Source organism: Struthio camelus, chromosome 32 (genome assembly GCF_040807025.1).
Source record: "Struthio camelus isolate bStrCam1 chromosome 32, bStrCam1.hap1, whole genome shotgun sequence".
In the NCBI taxonomy this organism is placed as follows: domain Eukaryota; kingdom Metazoa; phylum Chordata; class Aves; order Struthioniformes; family Struthionidae; genus Struthio; species Struthio camelus.
The window spans coordinates 3,415,245-3,428,246 of record NC_090973.1 but is presented as its reverse complement, the minus strand read 5'-3'; positions in this window follow the sequence as shown (position 1 = coordinate 3,428,246).

The window sequence follows — 13,002 nt, the reverse complement described above, 5'->3', positions numbered from 1 at the left end:
GATCTCAAGGCATAGTGTGTGCCTGGGGATGGACAGTGAGTGGAGTCTCACAAAGTAGAGACAGTCCATGGTGGAGTAACCAGAAGGTAAAGCACTAAATCCAGGTCTGCACAGGGAAATGAGGGCTCTGCAATCCCTGGAGAGGCAGTAGGGACCCAGGAAGCCCAGGGAAGGGGAACTGGAGAGTGATTCATGCACCCTCAGGGAAAAACCACAGGCTGGAGCTAGTGCACACCCAGACACATCTCCTGCCATTGCAAACAGCCTGGTGTCATTCTGAGCACCATCCAAGAGCACAGAGATGTGCCAGCAGTGTCATGAGTGTTTAGCCCTGTCTGGTGGGGTCTGCTTCCTGCCCCAAGCAGCATGGCCAGTGTGAAGTCAGGAGTCACCTCGTGGCCTTGTGGCCCCACAGTTCGTTCGCTCTGCAGAGCAGCAATGCCAGCCCAGGCCCTGCAGGGAGCACAGGGGAGGGGTGCAGGAACATCCAGCCAGGCCAGCACGGACACACTCACCTGGGGAAAAGCTCTCTGGGGAGCAGCAACCTCCCTAGAGAAAAGCAGGGCAGCATTCAGGTAGAAAAAGAGAAGAAGAAACAGGTTTCCCTGGGCACCAGCTCAGGTTAGGTTGCTCTGTTCCTGGGTCAGCAGGAGCTGTGGAGGGGCTGCAGGGCCAGGGCTGTTGTGCTGTGCTGGGGAGCAGGGTGGGCATGGAGGGGCTGCAGGCAGACAGGGAGGGGGATCTCCTGGGCACAAGAGCAGGGCAGACAGAAAGTGACCAGTGTATTGTGGGGCCTCCTCCCCCTTGCTGGGGAGCTGCTGCCCCTGTCCTTGGGCCTGGCCTGAGTTATGTCATGGACATGCCTGTGCCCGGTCCTGACCCTCGGGTGCTGACCTGACCCTGTCCCCGGCCTCCTGACCTGACTCCCCATCTCTGCCTTGGACCTGCCCCCTCACTACAGTCAAGAAAGCCTTGGCAAGGGAAGTTGGGATGCAAGCAGAAGAAGCTTGTAGGTCCCCAAGGTGACCATATATGCAAAACAGCAACCCTTGCCTGACAGCCAGTTGAAAGGTGTAAGGAGTGCCTCAGATTTGGACCCCCTAGCCAGGTAACACTGCACACAGAGCCTTAGCGGGGAGGGCAGCCACGTGGGAACTGATTTGATGATGGGTAGCCAGGAGGGCAGGTTTTGCTGTATCACAGCTCCAATGGTTTTGCTCCAAAGAGTCTGTTGTTGGGAGCAGCAAGGGTGGGGCTGCTTCGTACGGGAAGGGGAAGCGGGAGCTGAGGGTGTTGGCAAGGCAGGAGGGCAGTGCCCCACCGATGAGGGGTGCTGTCCCGCAGTGCGTGGGCAAGAGGAGCAGAGCAGGTTTGGGGATGGTAACCGGGGTCAGGCACAGCCCAGTGATCACCATAAGGCTGAGACCGTAGGGCTCCAAGCAGCCCTGTTTTGCATGGGAGGTTGGACTGGAGACCTCCAGAGGTCCTTCCCCACCAAAACTCTTCTGGGACTCCATGAATGGAAAGCCGGAGGCAGGTGGGCATCCAGCTGGGGCTGGATGGCTGGTGTGGGGAGAGGTGGGGAGGGCCAGGGGCTGGGGAGCTCCTGCCTGTAGAGCTGGTCCCCACGGTGGCAGGAGAGGGGCTGGGGGCTGGGAGTGAGGGGGCAGCAGCCCTGGCAGGGGCAGGGGTGGGCAGGGCTGTGGCAGGGGCTGCAGGGAGGGGACACAGCTGGTGCTGCTGCAGCGTGGCAGCTGTTGCAGTTGCCTCCCTCCCAAAATGTCCCACACTTGCCCAGGGCAGACTCAGGCTGTTCGCTCTCCCTCTGTTGCCCTCCCAGCAGGACGGCACACACGAGGAGGGGTCGACCGGCCCTGTGCTGAACACCAGGTCCCTAGGGTGGCACAGCTTGACTGTGAGGGATCCCAATCTAGGTGTCCCACGCTCACCATGGGAGGGCCAGGTCTCACAGGCACCTCAGCAGAGGCCCTCGTGGGTAGCCTGGGTCACAGCCAGCACTGTCGGGAGATCCCTGGGATGCAAAGGTGTGCCCAGGTGTGGGGGAGGCCTGGGGAACCCCGTGGGGGCAGCCACTAGAGCCAAAGGGACAGTTGGGGTTGCAGCACAGCCATGTGCCAAGCCCTGCGGGGCGGTAATTGAGGCTGTGCGGAGCCAGGATGTCCATGCCCAGCTCTCGATCGGGCCCTCCACAGAGGCCAGGGAAATGTTGCTGCACATAATGCCACAGCAAGTGAGCTGAGACTCATGTCGCTGTTGCTGTGGAGGTGCCTGGGCAGGGAACCAGCCTGGGTGGAAACACCATGTGGGTGCAGGGCACCGTCAGAGGAAGCTCCCAGCAGTGGGTGGAGCTAGGACACTTTTAGGGGAAGCTCACAGCATAAAGTGGGCAGGGCACTCTCGGATGGTCACAAAAGCAGCAGGTACCCAGGGTTGTTCTTCCGAGGGACCTTGACAGGACATCGAAATGGGCTGCTGGGAAAAGTAAAAGCCCCACAGCAGGCTGGGCAGGAGCCTGGTCCCTGGAGAGCAGCTCCGCAGATCAAGTCCTGCAGGTCCTGGGCACAAGCTGAGCTGGGGTCAGCAGCGTGCCTGGGCAGCAAGGCCGGCCCCACACTTGGCTGTGTTAGCAGAGAGCAGCCGGCAGGGCGAGGGAAGGCATTCCTGCCCTGGGGTCGGCACGGGAGAGACCACGTCTGGTCACAGGGTCCAGTTAGGGCTCCCCACTCCCAGACAGACATGGACACATTGGCACGAGCCCAGTGGACAACCGCGAGCTGGTCGGGAGCTGGAGCACAGGACGTCTGAAGAGAGGCCAAGGGCGCTGGGTCTGTTCAGCCAGGACAAGAGAAGGCGCAGGGGGATCTCGCTGCTGCCTGCAGCTGCCGAAGGGGAGCGTGGGGAGAGGACGGAGCCAGACCCTTCCCGAGGTGCCTGGGGACAAGACGAGGGGCCACGACACAAGTGGCAGCAGGGAAAATTCCCAGCAGAGAGGACCAAGAGCCTGTGAAGCCTGAGGGTGGTGCAACAGAGAGAGTCAGAGCTGGACCCTGCCAGGCCCTGGGAAACCCCCGCTGGCTGCCTCCACCTGCAGCAGGACCTTGGAGCCGAGACCTCCAGAAGCCCCTTCCCACCGCAGCTGCTCTCTGACTCTGTGACTGCTTGAACGGCTTTCTCTCCAGACCTGCCTGGCTTCGTTGCCATTGCCTGCACTAGTCTTGCTGTGGAGATTTGCCTGACACCAAGTAACACAGGGGGAAAAAAGGCTTCTGAGGGTTTTATTCACAGCAGAAAATGTCGCCAGCTAGGGTTGGTGTGGGCACATGGGTGCTACAGGACATGATGGAGCAGCATTTCTGTAGCAACCGGGACAGTCTCCGTCGCTCTGCCTCTCTGCCCTGTGCCAGCCCCCATCTCAGGGCACCTGCCTGGCGCTGGCCTCCTGGCGCCGTTGCTCTCGCTGCCCCGTGGCACAGCTGCAGCAGAAAGCTCTGCGCAGAGCCCGAAGCACCGTCCTGAGCAGCGAGGGCCGTCGCCTGGGAGCTGCGGCGTCCGGGAGGGTGGTGATGCCTGTGGGGGAAGGAGAGGCGTGGGCGAGGGGCTGTGGGGGTGCAGGACCTGCCTGTCCCCACCACCAAGGCCTTTCCTGAGGGGTCATGGCCTCGGCACGGCCAGCCCCCGAGCGCTTACTGCTGCCGGCCCCGGTGCCGCTCGCTGTGCTGGGACGGGCCCGCCGTGCCCAGAAGGGCTCTTGACTTGGGTACGTACCTGGGTCCACCTCTGGAGTGTGCCTGAAGATAGGGGATGACTTCTCCTCCTCTTTGGGCTCAGATGCAACCTGCAAGGGGAGAGCAAGCACACACACCGCGTGCCATCAGCTGGCGATGTTCAGGACACTGGTGCCCCGGGATGGATGTGCGGAAGGGTTTGGGGTTGTGGGATGCTGCCAAGAGCTGTGAGTCCCAAGAGAAGGGACCTGCGGGTGGCACAGAGACGGGATAAGGCTTGTTGTGGGGCTGTAGCAGCAGGGCTGGGCTGGGGGCTGTGATGGGCAGGGGGGAACAGAGGTGGCCGGGTGGGTGGCAGAAGGGGGCTCGCTGGCTGGGTGTGGGAGGGGGCTGCTGCTGGGGTCACCCCTTCCCTCCTCGCTCTGCATCCAGGCCCCAGGGCTGACCGCAGTGCAGGCGTTGGAGGGGACGTCAGCCCTGGGCCTTGGGCACTTGGAAACGGAGAGCACCAGGCAGCTCCCCCATGGCAGATATCGCAGAGGGCAAAGGCCTGAGGGGGACAGCTTGGCACCATGGACAGGGGGGTCCCACGGGACGGGGCAGCTCTCTGCCCCCACCCTGCACACCCCAGACACAGCTCACACAGCAGACCCCTTTGATGGGGAGACCGATGATGTGCTCCTTGCTCACCTGGGGAGGAGGGCCTCCACACAAGGCAGAAGCCACTGCTTTTCTTCCCTCGGGCAGTGGTGCTTCGAGAGGCAGGCTGTTGCTCTCCTCGCAAGGGCCTCCAGCCAAGAGATGGGCCTCTGGCACAGCTTCTGCTGCAGAGGCAGGCACTTTTTCCTCTGCCTCCGGAGGGTCTCGGGCTGCAGGCCAGGCCTCTGGCTTTGTTTCTGGTCTCTCTGATGGCGCCAGAGACACGCTGTCCCCTGCCTCCTGAAAGCCATCCCCCAAAGCACATGCCCCTGCTTCGGCTCCTCCGAGCACTGCTGGCTCCAGAGGCATGTTCTCCATGTCACCGGCTGCCTCCCTGGCAGTGTCTCCGGCCTTGACGCTGGGCGAGCAAGGCACCTTCTGCGGGCACGTTTCCTTGTCTAAGAGGCTCCTGAGGCTAGGTCTGACCCAGATCTCGCGCAAGGACGTCTTTTCCTCCAGCTCCTCACTTTGCAGAAGCTCTTCATCTGCGTCCTCTTCCTCCTCCTCAGTGCTCCAGTCCCCTTGCTCTTCCTGCGCCGCTCCCAGCACTCTCTTCCTGGCTCCCACCTCCCGCTCCCTCCTGGGGGCATGGGCATACAGCCGCTCCAGCACCTCCCACTTGCACCTGGCATCCTTCAGCAGCTCCACTCGCGTTAGCTCAGGTTTCCACAAGTTATAGAAGGAATTTCTGGCCAGCAGCTAAAAGAAGAGAGGCACATTTGTGAAGGGCGCTGCTTTTCCCACCACAAAAGGCCTCCCGGGGCCCTGCTCCCACTGGGAGAGTCAGGCTGCTGCAGTGGGGCGCAGCGGCTGGCCCCAGCGCAGGCAGGGTTGCCACCTGGCCCAGCCCATCCTTGGCACTCACCTCCTTGCGTTTGACGTTGAGGGATCCTGACGCTGTCAGGGAGAAACGTTTCCCCTTGGCCTCCTCGCCCTCGCTTTCCTTCAGGCTCAGCTTCTTCCTTTGGAAACAGGCTTCTCGCAGCTGGGCCAAGGTGTGCCCGGTGCGCGCCAGGCTGCTCCTCTCGAGCTCCTCCAGTGGCTCTGTTTTGATGGAGAGCACTGCGAGATACTGCGAGGTGTTGTCGGGGTGCACGCGCAGAGGCTGTCCTTGCACATGGCAGATGATGCCCAAAGGCTGCTGTTTTGGGCCCTGCCCTGCCCGGGGGCATCGTGATGTCCCTGGAGCACCGCCCTTGCCTGGGGAGGCTGGTGCACCAGCCCCGCTGACCTCCCTTTTGCCCCCACCAGCACGGGCATCAGGCCCTTGCTGAGCTGCAGGGGCTGTGCTTTTGTCCTGCTCTGTGGGCTTGTCCTGGCCTGGGCTTGCTGGTACTGCCAGACTGCTGGTCTGTGCCGATGATGTCCTTTTGGGCACGGCTGCACTGAGCTCCTTCGTGGCTTCATTCGCATCAGGCTGTGCTGGATGCTGGCCAGGTCCAGGGCTCCTGTCATCAGGACGGCTCAAGGCAGCAGACTCCAGCCCCAGGCCTGCACCCTGCACAGCCCCAGCAGGCGGGGCAGGGCCCTGTGGGGCAGGGTCCTGGCTCTCAGCCATCATTTCCAGGCCAGCTTCTCCAAGGACGATCTGCACAAGGCTGGCAGGCTCAGGCACGGAAGGTGATGGTGGGGCCCTGTCACTGTGGGAGATGGCAGGGATGTCTTCTTCAAAGCCAGGTGACACCTCAGCACAGCAGGGCATGGGGAGTGCAGCTTCCCCTGAAACACCTGTGGCTGTTGTCGCACACTGCAGGGCATCATGCGGGGCAGAAGAGGCTGTTTCTCCCTGGCACGTCTCAGCAGGAGGCACTTGCAGTTCACGAGGCTGCAGGTCTGCACTTTGGGACACTGAGGACTTGCTTAGCACCAAGTCCTGCCTCTGCACCAGCGTGCCTGAACAGTCTGCCTTGACCTCCTGCGCACAGGCATCTCCGGGAGCAGAAAGCAGCTCGTCCCGCTCCTTGTATGCTGGTGTGCTTCGCATCTCCCTTTCAGGAATGGCCTGTGCTCCTGGGACAAAGGAGGAGCTTCCGGAGAGTTGCTGGCTTGTCAGGGGAAGAGTTGTCCTGGTACTGTTGTCTAGCAAGAGCCTTGCTTTTCCCAGGGCTGATGCACAAGAGCCAGGCCTGGGCTCAGGCAAGCAGTGGACGAGCTCTTGCATTGCCCAGGTGGGACCATGAGCTTCCTGCTTGCGCTTTTGAAGGGAAGGCAAGGAAAGAGGGCATGGCTTTAGCTCTTCCTCTGCCAGGCTCTTCCCTGAGTCCACAGCCTTCCCAGCAGCACTACCAGGTGGGAAGGGTTCCCTGGCAGCAGCTGTGCTGGAATTCACTGCCAGCTTCTCTAATCCTTTGGTCTCTCTCTCCAGGGTTCTCCTGGCCACCCCTTTGGTGTCCATGGCATTGGCCCTGCCTCGGGGAGAAGACCTGCAGGATGCTTCTAGAGCAGGCAGCTTGCTTTGCCTTGTAGATCCTGCAGTTTTAGCTGCAGAGGTCTCCAGGCCTCCATGGGCCTGCCGAGCTGCCTTGGTTGGGAGAGGTGGTAAGCCAGGCAGATGTGGTGGCCCTGCTCTTGCATGAGTCCTGCCAGGCGCTGTCTCCCTGTGCCCCAGAGGAGCCTTCCTTACAAGGCCGGCGGAGGGATGCAGAACTTGTGCCACAGTGGGAACGTCCCTGGCAGTGTCCTCCACCACCTGCAATCAAAGCCCATGAGAAAGGCTAAGTTCCTGCCATCCTCCCCCCTGCCCTCCATCCTTCCCACATGGAAACTTCCTGTCACCCCTGACGCCCTCGACAAAGACTGCACTCTCCCATATGGGCAGCTTCCCCCCTACTCCCAAAGGCCGGGTGGGGAGAGGGTTTGTCACCGTGGGGCAAGAGACAGGCAAAGGCAGCTCCCTCAGACACCCGAGGCATGTCCTTGCAGACTGCTGTGCAGAGCAGGTGATCAGCCTGCTGGGGGCAGAGACCTCCCGGTCTCTCCCAGCACTTCCCACCCGCTTCTTGGCACCTCCGGGGAGTCAGGCAGAGGCTTTGCCACCATCGCTGCTCAGCTCTGTACCTTTGCAACGATGCCGTGTTCAGAGGCCCACGAGCTCTGTGGGCCGGGGAGCGAAGGCAGCCTGTCCCTTTGGTGGGACGAAGCCGGGGTCCGGCTGCGCTGCATCACTGTGTGCAGCTCCTGCTGGCCCACCTGCGGGAAGAAGGGGGCACATGATGGAGGTGGTTGTGTTGGTACGAGCAGCCCCTGCAGCACAGGAAACCCCAGACCCATGTTAAAGGGAACCTCATGGCTGCACATGGCCCAGCTGCGCTTGGCCCACAGCTGCTCTCTGCCCCTCAGTGCAGAGCTTACAGGGTCCCTGTGGGCCTTGGAGTATCCAGGTTGGTGTGTGCTTTATCTGAGAGAAAATCTCCAGGGCCATGAATAAATGCCCCCTCGCTGGGCGAGCTCATGCCTGGCTGTCTTGCCCCACCTCCCCTTCCCCACCATCCTCGTGCTCTGCACGCAGGTCCCATCCCTGCTGCCTGCCTCTCCCTCCAGCCCCACCACTCACCTTCCTCCTGCACTCCTGTGTGCCTGGGTGTCCGTCCGTGGACTGGGAGCAGGCGTTTGCCTGCCACTCCTTGTCCATCTCCGGGATCCACTCGTGAGGACTTGCTACTCTGGCACCAAGGGGGAGCTGCTCCCTCCTGGTCGAGCTGCTCTCCTCAGAGTGGGGACCCCTGGGGGCTCTGGTCCCAGTAGGGACACGGTCACCATGGGGACCGCCTCATCACAATGGCCTTGTGGGCATGATGCCACCTCCATCACAAAGCCCTGGTGGTCGCCGTGGGGACCCCATCACAGTGCCTTGGTGGTCGCCATGGGGACCCCCATCACAGTGTCATGGCAGTCCCCTTGGAGACACACAGCACCATGCTATTGCCTCCATGCCTCTGGCCTCAGCTTTTGAACCTGGCTGAGAGCTGGTGTCCAGGGAGCAGGAAGAGTTTTCTTCTCCTCAGCTCTGAGCTTGCAGAGGCTGCCCCTCTTCAGGCACTCCATAGTACACATCCACTACAAGGCCACTCTTCTTGGTCTGCCTGCTAATCCTCACTCATAGCTCTCGACAGGCCCATCATCCATCCCTAGGCAGAGCTCCCTGCATTCCCACTGCTCTCTCTCTGGGGTTTCTCTTGTCCACATCACCCTGCACCTTTTCCTTGCCAGCCCAGGCCAGCACTTCCTCCCTCTTTTTTGACTCACCCTCTCCCCACACTTGCTCCCACTTTAAGGCTTCCCTCACCAGCTTGGATGCCTGGTCAGCCATCAGGTCAGCAGATGGGAACACTCCCCTTCCAAATGAAGTGAGACAACCAGTGCCAGTGGAGATGGAGAATGGTCTCTGAAATGTCTGCTGAGGGCTGTCTCTCAGGTGACAGTGCTGATGACAGATGCCCATCCTGCTGGAGGGGAATCTGAGCCCTCAGGAGAGCTCAGAGATCTCAAGGCATAGTGTGTGCCTGGGGATGGACAGTGAGTGGAGTCTCACAAAGTAGAGACAGTCCATGGTGGAGTAACCAGAAGGTAAAGCACTAAATCCAGGTATGCACAGGGGAATGAGGGCTCTGCAATCCCTGGAGAGGCAGTAGGGACCCAGGAAGCCCAGGGAAGGGGAACTGGAGAGTGATTCATGCACCCTCAGGCAAAAACCACAGGCTGGAGCTAGTGCACACCCAGACACATCTCCTGCCATTGCAAACAGCCTGGTGTCATTCTGAGCACCATCCAAGAGCACAGAGATGTGCCAGCGGTGTCATGAGTGTTTAGCCCTGTCTGGTGGGGTCTGCTTCCTGCCCCAAGCAGCATGGCCAGTGTGAAGTCAGGAGTCACCTCGTGGCCTTGTGGCCCCACAGTTCGTTCGCTCTGCAGAGCAGCAATGCCAGCCCAGGCCCTGCAGGGAGCACAGGGGAGGGGTGCAGGAACATCCAGCCAGGCCAGCACGGACACACTCACCTGGGGAAAAGCTCTCTGGGGAGCAGCAACCTCCCTAGAGAAAAGCAGGGCAGCATTCAGGTAGAAAAAGAGAAGAAGAAACAGGTTTCCCTGGGCACCAGCTCAGGTTAGGTTGCTCTGTTCCTGGGTCAGCAGGAGCTGTGGAGGGGCTGCAGGGCCAGGGCTGTTGTGCTGTGCTGGGGAGCAGGGTGGGCATGGAGGGGCTGCAGGCAGACAGGGAGGGGGATCTCCTGGGCACAAGAGCAGGGCAGACAGAAAGTGACCAGTGTATTGTGGGGCCTCCTCCCCCTTGCTGGGGAGCTGCTGCTCCTGTCCTTGGGCCTGGCCTGAGTTATGTCTTGGACATACCTGTGCCCGGTCCTGACCCTCGGGTGCTGACCTGACCCTGTCCCCGGCCTCCTGACCTGACTCCCCATCTCTGCCTTGGACCTGCCCCCTCACTACAGTCAAGAAAGCCTTGGCAAGGGAAGTTGGGATGCAAGCAGAAGAAGCTTGTAGGTCCCCAAGGTGACCATATATGCAAAACAGCAACCCTTGCCTGACAGCCAGTTGAAAGGTGTAAGGAGTGCCTCAGATTTGGACCCCCTAGCCAGGTAACACTGCACACAGAGCCTTAGCGGGGAGGGCAGCCACGTGGGAACTGATTTGATGATGGGTAGCCAGGAGGGCAGGTTTTGCTGTATCACAGCTCCAATGGTTTTGCTCCAAAGAGTCTGTTGTTGGGAGCAGCAAGGGTGGGGCTGCTTCGTACGGGAAGGGGAAGCGGGAGCTGAGGGTGTTGGCAAGGCAGGAGGGCAGTGCCCCACCGATGAGGGGTGCTGTCCCGCAGTGCGTGGGCAAGAGGAGCAGAGCAGGTTTGGGGATGGTAACCGGGGTCAGGCACAGCCCAGTGATCACCATAAGGCTGAGACCGTAGGGCTCCAAGCAGCCCTGTTTTGCATGGGAGGTTGGACTGGAGACCTCCAGAGGTCCTTCCCCACCAAAACTCTTCTGGGACTCCATGAATGGAAAGCCGGAGGCAGGTGGGCATCCAGCTGGGGCTGGATGGCTGGTGTGGGGAGAGGTGGGGAGGGCCAGGGGCTGGGGAGCTCCTGCCTGTAGAGCTGGTCCCCACGGTGGCAGGAGAGGGGCTGGGGGCTGGGAGTGAGGGGGCAGCAGCCCTGGCAGGGGCAGGGGTGGGCAGGGCTGTGGCAGGGGCTGCAGGGAGGGGACACAGCTGGTGCTGCTGCAGCGTGGCAGCTGTTGCAGTTGCCTCCCTCCCAAAATGTCCCACACTTGCCCAGGGCAGACTCAGGCTGTTCGCTCTCCCTCTGTTGCCCTCCCAGCAGGACGGCACACACGAGGAGGGGTCGACCGGCCCTGTGCTGAACACCAGGTCCCTAGGGTGGCACAGCTTGACTGTGAGGGATCCCAATCTAGGTGTCCCACGCTCACCATGGGAGGGCCAGGTCTCCCAGGCACCTCAGCAGAGGCCCTCGTGGGTGGCCTGGGTCACAGCCAGCACTGTCAGGAGAGCCCTGGGATGCAAAGGTGTGCCCAGGTGTGGGGGAGGCCTGGGGAACCCCGTGGGGGCAGCCACTAGAGCCAAAGGGACAGTTGGGGTTGCAGCACAGCCATGTGCCAAGCCCTGCGGGGCGGTAATTGAGGCTGTGCGGAGCCAGGATGTGCATGCCCAGCTCTCGATCGGGCCCTCCACAGAGGCCAGGGAAATGTTGCTGCATATAATGCCACAGCAGAGGAGCTGAGACTCATGTCACTGTTGCTGTGGAGGTGCCTGGGCAGGGAACCAACCTGGGTGGAAACACCATGTGGGTGCAGGGCACCGTCAGAGGAAGCTCCCAGCAGTGGGTGGAGCTAGGACACTTTTAGGGGAAGCTCACAGCATAAAGTGGGCAGGGCACTCTCGGATGGTCACAAAAGCAGCAGGTACCCAGGGTTGTTCTTCCGAGGGACCTTGACAGGACATCGAAATGGGCTGCTGGGAAAAGTAAAAGCCCCACAGCAGGCTGGGCAGGAGCCTGGTCCCTGGAGAGCAGCTCCGCAGATCAAGTCCTGCAGGTCCTGGGCACAAGCTGAGCTGGGGTCAGCAGCGTGCCTGGGCAGCAAGGCCGGCCCCACACTTGGCTGTGTTAGCAGAGAGCAGCCGGCAGGGCGAGGGAAGGCATTCCTGCCCTGGGGTCGGCACGGGAGAGACCACGTCTGGTCACAGGGTCCAGTTAGGGCTCCCCACTCCCAGACAGACATGGACACATTGGCACGAGCCCAGTGGACAACCGCGAGCTGGTCGGGAGCTGGAGCACAGGACGTCTGAAGAGAGGCCAAGGGCGCTGGGTCTGTTCAGCCAGGAGAAGAGAAGGCGCAGGGGGATCTCGCTGCTGCCTGCAGCTGCCGAAGGGGAGGGTGGGGAGAGGATGGAGCCAGACCCTTCCCGAGGTGCCTGGGGACAAGACGAGGGGCCACGACACAAGTGGCAGCAGGGAAAATTCCCAGCAGAGAGGACCAAGAGCCTGTGAAGCCTGAGGGTGGTGCAACAGAGAGAGTCAGAGCTGGACCCTGCCAGGCCCTGGGAAACCCCCGCTGGCTGCCTCCACCTGCAGCAGGACCTTGGAGCCGAGACCTCCAGAAGCCCCTTCCCACCGCAGCTGCTCTCTGACTCTGTGACTGCTTGAAAGGCTTTCTCTCCAGACCTGCCTGGCTTCGTTGCCATTGCCTGCACTAGTCTTGCTGTGGAGATTTGCCTGACACCAAGTAACACAGGGGGAAAAAAGGCTTCTGAGGGTTTTATTCACAGCAGAAAATGTCGCCAACTAGGGTTGGTGTGGGCACATGGGTGCTACAGGACATGATGGAGCAGCATTTCTGTAGCAACCGGGACAGTCTCCGTCGCTCTGCCTCTCTGCCCTGTGCCAGCCCCCATCTCAGGGCACCTGCCTGGCGCTGGCCTCCTGGCGCCGGTCCTCTCGCTGCCCCGTGGCACAGCTGCAGCAGAAAGCTCTGCGCAGAGCCCGAAGCACCGTCCTGAGCAGCGAGGGCCGTCGCCTGGGAGCTGCGGCGTCCGGGAGGGTGGTGATGCCTGTGGGGGAAGGAGAGGCGTGGGCGAGGGGCTGTGGGGGTGCAGGACCTGCCTGTCCCCACCACCAAGGCCTTTCCCGAGGGGTCATGGCCTCGGCACGGCCAGCCCCCGAGCGCTTACTGCTGCCGGCCCCGGTGCCGCTCGCTGTGCTGGGACGGGCCCGCCGTGCCCAGAAGGGCTCTTGACTTGGGTACGTACCTGGGTCCACCTCTGGAGTGTGCCTGAAGGCTGGAGATGACTTCTCCTCCTCTTTGGGCTCAGATGCAACCTGCATGGGGAGAGCAAGCACACACACCACGTGCCATCAGCTGGCGATGCTCAGGACACTGGTGCCCCGGGATGGATGTGCGGAAGGGTTTGGGGTTGTGGGATGCTGCCAACAGCTGTGAGTCCCAAGGGAAGGGACCTGCGGATGGCACAGAGACGGGACAAGGCTTGTTGTGGGGCCGTAGCAGCAGGGCTGGGCTGGGGGCTGTGAGAGGGAGGGGG